This window comes from Zeugodacus cucurbitae, chromosome 5 (genome assembly GCF_028554725.1).
Source record: "Zeugodacus cucurbitae isolate PBARC_wt_2022May chromosome 5, idZeuCucr1.2, whole genome shotgun sequence".
Taxonomy (NCBI): domain Eukaryota; kingdom Metazoa; phylum Arthropoda; class Insecta; order Diptera; family Tephritidae; genus Zeugodacus; species Zeugodacus cucurbitae.
In genome coordinates this window covers 50,555,406-50,566,437 of record NC_071670.1, presented here as the reverse complement: position 1 = coordinate 50,566,437, position 11,032 = coordinate 50,555,406, and the positions used below count along the sequence as shown (strand labels likewise).

The window sequence follows — 11,032 nt, the reverse complement described above, 5'->3', positions numbered from 1 at the left end:
AAATCTTTATAGTATTGTTGAGAGGTTATGAGTAGAATGACCTCTACAATACGTATAATATCATACAACTTTTCGGGTCATGTTATTAAATTCATTTTAAGATAATTTAATGATGAGGGATCCAATATTACATTAAAAATTGTTTCGTGGGAAACATTAGAGCAATAAGAATTAATAAAAGGTCGAAATAATAAATCTAATTTTTGTCTTTTTTGATGTATTAGCACCATACCAAATAAATAGCTTACATTATTGTTACACTTATAAACCGTGTTATTCCTTCATCCACCTGCAGTAACCTACCAAATGTATGACCCACCAATCAGTAGCGTACTGAAGCCAAAAAGTAGCATCAGCCTTTAAATGTTTACTTAATGATGCCTATTTTTCTGTACAATTTTTTTTCACCCACTTTGCTTCCTCAATTCTCGCAGCGAAATAACGGCGAAAACATGATTAATGATGCCTGATTTTCGTCTAATTACCAAACATCAAAAAGTGAACGGACGGAAAAACGAGCCAACGGTAGCAATATTCACAACAATAACAAAACAGGCTAACAAACAAAGGCACAGATACTCAATGAAACATTCGAGCGGCGGAAATGTTGAAATGGCGGAAGTGAAAAAAAAAACGGAAAAGTGGCAATAAAGAAGAAAAGGACGATACATTGAAATATTTATATTTAGGTAAAAGAAGAATGCAAAAAGGTAGAGGAAGGCGTCAAATTAACAGGAAGTTGAATTAAAATGAAAGTGTAAGAGCATGCAGTAGGATATGAAATGGTTATTTTTCATTCGAGGGAAAACCGTTGTATACTGATTTTTTAGTCTAAAGGGGGATTCAGACTTTGAAGATGTTATGTATTTATTGAAGAATGCATGAATTAACAAATTCTTATTGTAAAATTACATAAATAAATTCATCCATGAAAATTTTTAGTTCAATTTTCGTTTGTTCTGTGGTTGGATCGCATGGAAATCTGGCTAATATTCAATTTTTTGCTAGCTGTTGGCTGCCATCAACTAAGTTACTTTCTACCATATCATTCAACAAATTTCATTTCTTTTTCCCGTCAAATTTGTTTAAAATTCGTTAATGCCGTCAACAAGTGCGCCACCAATGCTGATAAGACGGTCCAAAAGCCGAATTTTAGGGATGATCAACCAACAAACCACCCTAAAAAAATATTTTTAAAAGTTACGGAGTCTATTTTTAGCACCAAATCACCTGTCCAAACTGTTTTATGTGACTAAAAGAAAATAGAAAACGTCCAAACTCTAAGCTGAACTCAAACAAAAGTGGAAAGAACAACATTAACACCAACAAGAGCTAAGCGCACCGAAAGAGTGACGTAAAAAAATAAATTGTTGAAAAGTAAATCTTTAACTGTATAATGATAACAGAAGACCACAAGAATTGCAGCTCAATAAATTTCAAGCATAAAAGTTATAAATAAAACAACGCTGAATGGGGGTTTTATGAAAGGCAATGAAAAAGTTTGACGACAGACAAACAAAAGTGCACCAAATAATAACATTAAGCAACAAACTTCGGAAATATAGGTAGATGGCTTCAAATTTAATGTAGAATTAAATTATTTTCCATTTCTTTTATCTAAAGTTGTGGCAGGCATAATGCCTATTTCAGCTTCCCTTTCTACTTATGGAACACACTTCCTCTCTTGTTTTGTTTCATCTTTCTTCTGAAAACTCGCGTCTTTACCGCTACATCTGCAACTAGCCAGTACTCCAGTGTTGCGCCATTTACTCGACTACTTTTATTATTAGCATTATCATAAATCAATTACTGTCTCGCTGTTAGGCAGCCACTCACAAATTCTCGAGCCTTTTGTCCACTTGCGCTAACTTCTTCATTTTTTGCTTCACTTTCAGTTAGCGTTGACAGGCAGCGCCCTTCAACTAACCACGAAGACTACGTCAAGTTCTTATTTTTTTTAGAATAAAAATGTTGTTGGTGTTCCTTGACGTCACTGAGGCTTTTCTTTCCACTACCGTTAATGCGCGTCCGCACTTTGTTTGCTTTTCTGAAATTTATTTACACATCCGTAGCTCAATTTCATACAACGGTTTTGTGTTTGGAGTGGAAAATATAATGATACTCTTATGGTTTGCGCTGATTGCGAAAATAAAGTGATAATTCCCTTTTTTCTTGGAAAGTTAAGGAATTTCAATTAAGTATATATCTGTATTTTAATATTTTTATAAAACGAGCCACTATCTGCCAGAAATTGTCGAGTCTCAGGCGCTTACATACTTCTTGCAAGTGGAAATAAATTAGTTTCGTTAATAGCCTACAATATTATATAATTAATACCATAAGCTTACTACGTTCATCGTTTCAGAAAAATATTTGAATATTTCCAGCGAAATGCCCAAAAAAGAGGTAATAATGCAGTTGCTCAGAGAGCACTAACAGATACCATTGCTTGTTCAGCATCTTTAACAAATATATTCTGTAAATGCATTTCTTACTTTTCCCTCAGTGCCCGGTAGAAACAATGAGTCGATTGAAGACTTAATTTCTATCGGAAAAGATCTATTTATATTTACAATTATCTTTCCCCGATAGTCGGGACTACATATGCGAAGCGAACTTCGTCCAAGGACAGTAATGCCAAATGGATTCCATAAATTCTCGTAACTTATACATCTCTTTAACCCTTTTGCTATGTTTGGGCTAATTTGACCCAATTATCAGTAAAACTCGTCGAAATTCGCGTGTTAGTCTAGTCGTATTGTATTGATTCTTCTTCTATTTGTTAACTGCAGTAAAAGGAATAGATAAATATGAAAATTAAAATAATATCTGTTTTTTATGTTGCTGGAGGATGCCAAATTTAATTTCATTACACTTATTACGTTGTTGGGTCACCTAGTATTTTGAAACATTTTGCCGTTTATTATTACATCACTCGATCAAAAACGCCGACAAAGAAAGCTAGTTATCGGAAATCGAGTATATTTTGCACAGCTCTATGCTTATATATATATGAATCCACAAAAAAACGACAGCGATGCTTCTTCTGTCATCATACAAAAAATTCGAACAAATATTCAGCTGTTTGTAATAGTGTTATTAGTGGAGTTTTTATAAGTCAAATTCAAAATTGGGTCAAATTGACCCAAAATACTATATGTGTAATTTTTTCCTAACATAGCAGAAGGGTTAAGTAATTTATGTACAGTACTTATGATAAAAAACAAGAATAAATTGCACTTATATGATGTAGATGTGCACTTCATAGAAATATATATATATATATATAGATATAATTAATTTATAATTAATATTATGTTTATTTTACAAAAAACTTCGTAGTTCAAAATTTATAGAAAATAGTAATTTAACAATAATTACAATTTTTTATTCATGGAAATGTTAAAAAAAATTAAATTTACCGTAATTTTTTTCTGTTAAAATTTTTTGATCACGAAATTGTTTAAAATAGTATAATTTTGCTTATTTAAATATAAACTTATTTTTCTTTCTTATTTTAAAAATAACTGAGTCATCCTGTCACTAAAAAATATGCAAACATGTAAATAAGAAGAGAAATCAACTCACCTTCACTTGCACTCAAACTATTCAATTAGCTGCAACGTTGTACCGAAGGAGAAAATCACTCGTTACTCTTCGATTAGTTAGCGATTCCACCTGCGTCGTACACATTCGCTCCGATGCGCAGCCATCTTGTCAGCGCTACTGCGAGTCATCTATGAATGTCTAAAAAGAAATAAGCACACTTTAATCAAATTAGAAAATACTATATAAACATATGCACAAATGGCAAAACTCACCTGAAGTAGCACATATTTTGTATATAACAAATTACATAAATGCACTACTTTATATATTTAGAGTTAAACTATCAATAACACAAATTAACGCGAACACAACTTAACCGGACGACTGCAAAAATGATACTGGCGAAACACGCAACTCGTTATAACATATGTATGTAGGGGAAAAGGAAATTCCTTTTACAGTTTGGGAATATCCCGTTAGTTTCTTCTTAACATCAGTTTCCAACGGTAACACCGAAAACTATGCAATATAGATAATGTGGATTATGTAGTGGGAAATTTCACAGCAGATCGTATATGTAATAACGTAAAAACGGTAAATGTATGCGATCTGTATTTTTTACGTTCTCGGAGAAATGTAGTATTTGTGGATTGCATCTTTTGAGTTATATTTGTAAAATAAATTTAAATTTTACATAAATACTTTGCTATCTCACATTCATTTTTATAAAATTTCTTAGTTAAGCAATATTTGTACCGATCTTTTATCTCCATATAATATGTGTCAAGATATCTTGTATTAGTTTGTATTTTATTTGAATAAAACAGAAGCACTCAACTTACCTATATTATTATAAGAACACTGCAAGCGCAACAACGACAAACCAACGAGCGATACACTCGTTACTCTTGAGCACGGACAATTGCAAAAATGCTATTGCAGAAACGAGTGTATTATTATCACTCAAATTCGGAAAAGTAAGGAAGTGCTAACCTCGGGTATAACCGAATATTTTACACTCTTGTCATCAAATGGTTGGGAATTTTAATCAAGCTCTGACAACAATTTACGTTTTTATCTTAAAATAATATATGTATTCTCTCAATGAAAATATAATTTCTCATATATTAAATGTATGGATATTATATGTTATATTGGCAAAAAGTCAATTGTTTAATCTATCATCACTAATATTGAGTAAATTTGTTTCACATAATTTTGGCATTAAACAGAAATGGACTTGACAGAATATTCCTGCTAAATTTTATTAAGATATGTAATGTAAACAATATGTAAACAATCTTGACCGCAACTGGAAGAAATCATTTTTGTTGTAATTAAAGTTTATAGAGGCTGGACCGATTTGAATGACATTTTTACGTGCCTTCAGGTGAATTCGAGAATGGTTTTGATTTAAAATTTGGTGAGATGTAAATACTATTTTTAATAATTTTTTCAATTTATAAATTAATTTAGATGTTATATGTATATGGGCTCCCATAGATTGAGACACTAACTCTGTATAGAATTTTCAAACATATTCTATTTTAATTCTAGTTTGTCCCATCAGATGGTTCTGCGGTCAAATTCAAAAAATAATTAAAACTTGGCATATTTGTATTGAAATTGAAGTAAGTAGTTTTGAATAATGTTCTATCAAATATTCCCATGCGTTAATTAAAAACTGCCCAAATGATACATACATTGTTTTCGTTTGAGATATGTTTTATATTGGATTCAACAGATTTATTATCCAAGTCTATATTAATTCCAGTTTCTCCCAAAAGATGATGCTGAGGTCAAATTTATTGTTCAGCAATTCGCATTAAGATAAAAAAATTACACAAGATTTATTGATTGCAAGAAATGGTTATTAGAAAAATTGATGTTATTTTAAAATAAAGAATATTAAATTATTTATTAAATATTAGGCATTCAATTCATACTTTTTTTGCTATCTTAATAACTTGAAATATCATGGAGGGGAACGTCTGACGTTTCGCTACTTTCAATATAAAATAAAAAAGAGATTTGAAAAACGTTATAATATTTGTATGAAGATTAGATTTGCTACTATTAAAAATTACTAATTTTTGACAATAATTAATCGATATTCTTTATATTAAGTTTAATTTAATAACTCTTATAATAATAACAATAATTAGGGTATTTATCTGAATCACCCTGTTATATTCATAAATACAAAGCACATACAAATACAATTGGTTTTCTTTCGTGCATTCCTTCATATATACATACATACAAACTTTATTCCCAATCAGAAAACAAAGAGAGAGCTACTCGTTACTCTTTTACTAGCTTTCAATATTTCACATTTCCACCTGCGTCGTGCGCTTTCGTACCATTGCCCGGCATGCAGCCTGCGCGGCGTCTAGTTCAGCTGGAATGAAGTAAGCATTGAGCAATTACAATGAACATTCTTACATACATGTTTACTAATTGTTATTCTCTTTATCTATGTTTGTTCTCATAAATATATGTAACACTTAATCAAAGCGATCAGCACTCTAACTACAGCGAATATTGGAAAATGAGATTACTCGTTATAAAAGTGGGGAAAAAGGATTTTAAATACTCAATTTGGAAGTCTACCAGTTGGAAACACCTCCAATAGTTTGGTTGGGCATCATGCAGCTAGTAAATTAGTGAGTAGGGATATTTGTGTGGAGAACGTAAAAATAAAAGATGAGAGAGCTTTGCTCTTACATTCTACAAGATCAATTTTAACATACTTTTTGTTGTTCTTTGACTCGGGAATGCCTTCCAAATTCCATGTTGCACTTTTGCCTTTATATCCGTCAACGGTCATCCAATATCCTCAGTTCAGTGTGAGCACTCGTTCGGATAAGTTGTGTCCGCGTTAATTAAAGTTGTTTATTGACAATTTTGTAGTGATGGTGTGTTAATATCTAAAGTGTTTTAATAATTAAATAATGCATATGTATATATAGTTTTTAATAAAATACAGTGAGATTTGTTTGTTAAATAATTTACATAAATGTGCTAATTGCTTTTACAGGTTCACAATACATACCGATGTGCCGGTACAAAGCTGCTGCATGTTGCAGCATGAATTTGCGAACACTTTTGCAGCAAGAAAGTAGCGAGTGCGATGCTGCTTAGACAATTCGTTGCCGTTTGCATTTATTGAGCGAAGAGAGCGGACTAGTTAGTTTAAGAAACTAGTAACTCAAGTATTATTAAGAGCGTGGTGAGTGAAGTTTTATTTTAATTTTGTGTAATTTTTACTCTTTCTGTATATGAAATATTGTATATGTATATGTATATGTGTGTTTATAATTTTGTAATCATATGTAAATATTTTTAAACATTTGAATTTTATTTCGATCGTTAAATATTTGTAACGATTCTTAATTCTATTATCAAGAAGGCCAGTTAAATTTGAAAAGTAACAATTTTAAAAGCTATAATAAGAATGGAAGGACATTTACCGAATGTTTAGTGCTATTTTACATGAGAAGAATATACATGTATACATATGTTTGTATGAATATTACAATATAGAGGCGAATATCTTAAAGCTAATTTTTTATATATATTTCTTTATAAAATTGATATTGAGAATATTGAATTTTGTTGTTTATTAAAGCTTCTAGTTATTGTTTACTATTTAAGATAATAATTGTAAAATTTATATTCAACACATCTTTCCTATTATAATATTTTTTTTAATTCAATTTAAATCCTTTTATAAAAAATTAATATTATTTTTTGTAAGTCATTGATTCACCCAGTCAATTGATTGTAAAGCAGCAAAAGAAAAACAACTCAACTTCTCTCGTCATACATATGTTTATGTACATACATGATTTGCAGTCAACGCAACGATACGCGAAACCGAGAGCCACTCGTTACTCTTTGCCTAGCATTTAGTTTGACATTACCACCTGCGTCGTGCACTTTCGTAGCGAAGCTCAGCCATCTCGACTGCGCAGCAGCCATTTCAGTGCGTGATGTACTCATATATAAAAGAATGAAGAATGCAGAAACAAAATATTCGCATTAATTAATTTTTATAAAATTATTATTATGGATTATTTGGAATTAACAAGTAAAGTAACACCACTAGAAGTAAATTTTAAATCTAATATTAATTGTTCATGACTTAAGTTAACACAAATAAGTTTTAAAAAAATTCTACGTTGTATAATTGGAGAATTGGAAATTTCCTTTACATTTGGAGAGTCTACCGAATCTTGCACGTATTAAACATATATCTAATAGTTTCTCCAAAAAGTATGCAACAGAAATGTTAGTCAATATGATCAAAGAACGTATATTAAATAAAAAATATTTACGTTCTCTGATATGATGTGTGAAATTTCGGTCAAAGAACGTATGCATTTTTAAGTAACGTGTGGTACGAGAACGTAAGCAAACTTCGATTTCACAACTTGTTAATAATCATAGCATACTTTTAAGCGCTAATATATTATTTTACGAGCAGTTCTGTTCCACTATTTACAACATTTTAGATGAATATTTATCTTTATATCCGTGAACGGTCATCCAGTTTCCGCATTCGCGTGAGAGCAGTCGTCCGGTTCAGTAATGTTCGCGTAAAGTTTTGATCGGTTAGAATTTGTACTACTATAAGATGTTTTTAAAATAAAGTGGTAAAATTGTGTGAAATGTGCGCATTAGTATATGTTGTATTCCGATAAAAATTCCGATCGTGTAAAGTTTAGAAATGTTCGTAAATTCGTGATGATTCATATGCAAATTTTAAAGCACCCATTCAAGATGGCGGTTTTTCGGTGCAGCATTAGAACAAAATGCAGCAAGAATTGTGAAAAATTTGCATAGCGTAAAAGCGAGTACGGTGTTCGCTGCTTAAGAACTAGTAGTTGCTATATGAAGTGAGTGAGCGATGAGAGAGAGAGAATGAGTTATTTTGTGAAACTAGTAACTCAACTAATGTGAGAAGCAGGGTGAGACAATTTTTATTTTATTTTTAAATTTAATTTTAATTTTTTTAATAATTTTTTTTTTCAGGTTTTACTTTCTATTGCTGTCATTATTAAATATGCATTTGTGTTTGTAAATATATTTTTATCGATTTCTACTTAAAGTATGGATTTATGTTTCAAGTGATAAGAAATATGAATTATATAGTAAAAATTTAGTCTTAGCTAGAAATTCGCGAAATTAATTGTTTCGATTCATTTCAATTCAGTTCGAGGTATACGTGAAGCAACGGTGAGATGGTGGTACTAACGATATTGCATAGTCATAAGCGGACAGACATTTTTTATTTATTCATATGAACGTTATAAGTTGTCTATATAATTTGGATCACATTTCAATAGCATTATTTATTATTTTTGGAAAATTATATCTAACTTAGTCAGAGTACGAGAATATAGAAATAAAATTATTAGGAAAGATTATAAAGATTATATAACTTTGCAGGGTTTGACATATGTCTCTGTTTAATTTAATAAAAATCTGTATATGTATATGTACATATGTTTATAATTGAATTATATTATATTTGTTATGCTCTATCTATTTGGTTAATATAATTAATAGTCGAACAAATTGAAACACCAACTGGAAACATTTTATGGCAATCTCATCGCACTTCGTTGGACTTGTCAACGATTTTTCGATTTGACTCAAGGTTAATTGAGCCCATTTGTGTTTTATGCTATATAAAGGTTGGATATACATATCATATAACCTATAATCAATTTCTTGGACATATGATGTTATATTATTCTTCATGGTTACATACACTTGTAACGTATGTAAGTAACCTAGTAATTTAGTATTTGTGGAATTCATAATTTTGTTATAATTTATTATTTTTTTTTTTTTTTATTTTTAGATCAAACTTGAATATTTTCGAATTGTTGCTGTATCTCCTCAAATGACTTAAGCTGCTCATTAACGATAAGGTATGTGTTAATTTAAGAACAAATAGCAAACAACACTTAATCAATTTAAAGAGATATATTTATATAATATTTAAAAGCATAATTGATGGCATCTTTACACTGTCAACATTTAAACTTTCAATAATTCATGTTATACATACCTACATATGCTTATGTATTTTCACAATCTTCAGTAAATTAATAGCCCATTGCATGCGGTAATGAGTGTTGCAGCGTTTATTTACATAACCGGCCAGGTGCACGATTTATTGTTTAATGAAATTTATAAAATTTCATTTTAATTGCTACATTAATTAAAATTTTAAATTACATAATATCAAACCCGTACAAATAAACTATTCATGTATGTCTCTGTATATATGTAGGTATGTGTGTGCTTTATTTTGCATTTATTCGCTGAGTAGTTGAAATTTCACAAATATGCATTAATGCCATTTTAATTACATTTTTCTTGTAATTTATGGCCAACACATAAATGATGAATGTGTATTGGCTTATGGGGGCGAGTATTTTGCTTACACAACAACAACACGGTAGATTACTTCATCTGTTCTGGGTGTGAAAAAGTGTGAAATTGCATGAACGCCAGCAGTAAAAAAGTGGAAATATTGTCATACTAAGCAGTTGACAGTTTGATTCGACAAATTGCCTGTCAAGCAGCGCGCTCAAACAGATTTTCACGTTCATGCAACTTAACACTTACCGCTCATAAATTTCATTAAGGACATGTATAGATACATATTGCTAGGTAAATTCTTCAGTATATATTGTTAGTGTACATAGATGTTGCAGATAGAGCGCAGGATGAAAAGTAATATCAGCGTAAGCTGGCTTAAATTTTTATTAATTTGTACGACGAAATGGGTAATGGGAGTTATTTAGGGATTTTTTTTTTTTTTTGATAAATGATAGGTAGGAGCGTTTCCAAACATACAAAAAGAATTTTATTTGTAGAACAGATATCACTGAGGTTCTGGTATGAAATAGTCTAAACTGTCTAGGTTTTAGTTCCTAGTTGCTTTCTTGCTTGGTTGATTGTGCTCTATATAGTGAACTATTTTTCAATAAAATTTAATATTTTTTATAAAATTCAGATAAAAATTAGTTTTTTTAATAAAATTAAATTTTTTAATTTAAATAAAAATTAGTTCTTTCTTTTAATAAAATCCAAATAATTGTTTTTAATAAAATTCAAATAATAATTAATATTTATTAATAAGATTCAAATCAAAAACCAATTTTTAAGTTAAAATTATATGCTTTACTGACAATGTTGAGACCCCGGTTGGAACTAAAAACATTCCAATTCATTATTATAAATTTCCTTCTATAAAAATTCATTGTATATGTCAGAGTTTAACCTTTGGGAATATTTTAAATATATAAAAATATTTTTTTTTAGTTTTTATACTCTCATCTCTTAAATTATACATCGCAATGAGTATCACGGAACGGGTAGGCAGATCTGAGTATAAAAATATACTGTTATGACAAATCGACAAATTAACTATTTTTCCTGGTCCTCCATTGAAGGTTTGGTT

At 30.1% G+C, this 11,032-nt stretch overlaps 1 long non-coding RNA gene across 1 annotated transcript; it reads left to right on the top strand.

Moving 5' to 3' along the window:
* The first annotated feature begins 6,595 nt into the window (after nt 1-6,595).
* LOC128922267 (uncharacterized) lies at nt 6,596-9,821 on the top strand. Its single transcript, XR_008471491.1, has 3 exons — nt 6,596-6,781; nt 9,124-9,341; nt 9,422-9,821. It is a non-coding gene; the product is annotated as an uncharacterized LOC128922267 (long non-coding RNA).
* Nucleotides 9,822-11,032: the final 1,211 nt, after the last annotated feature.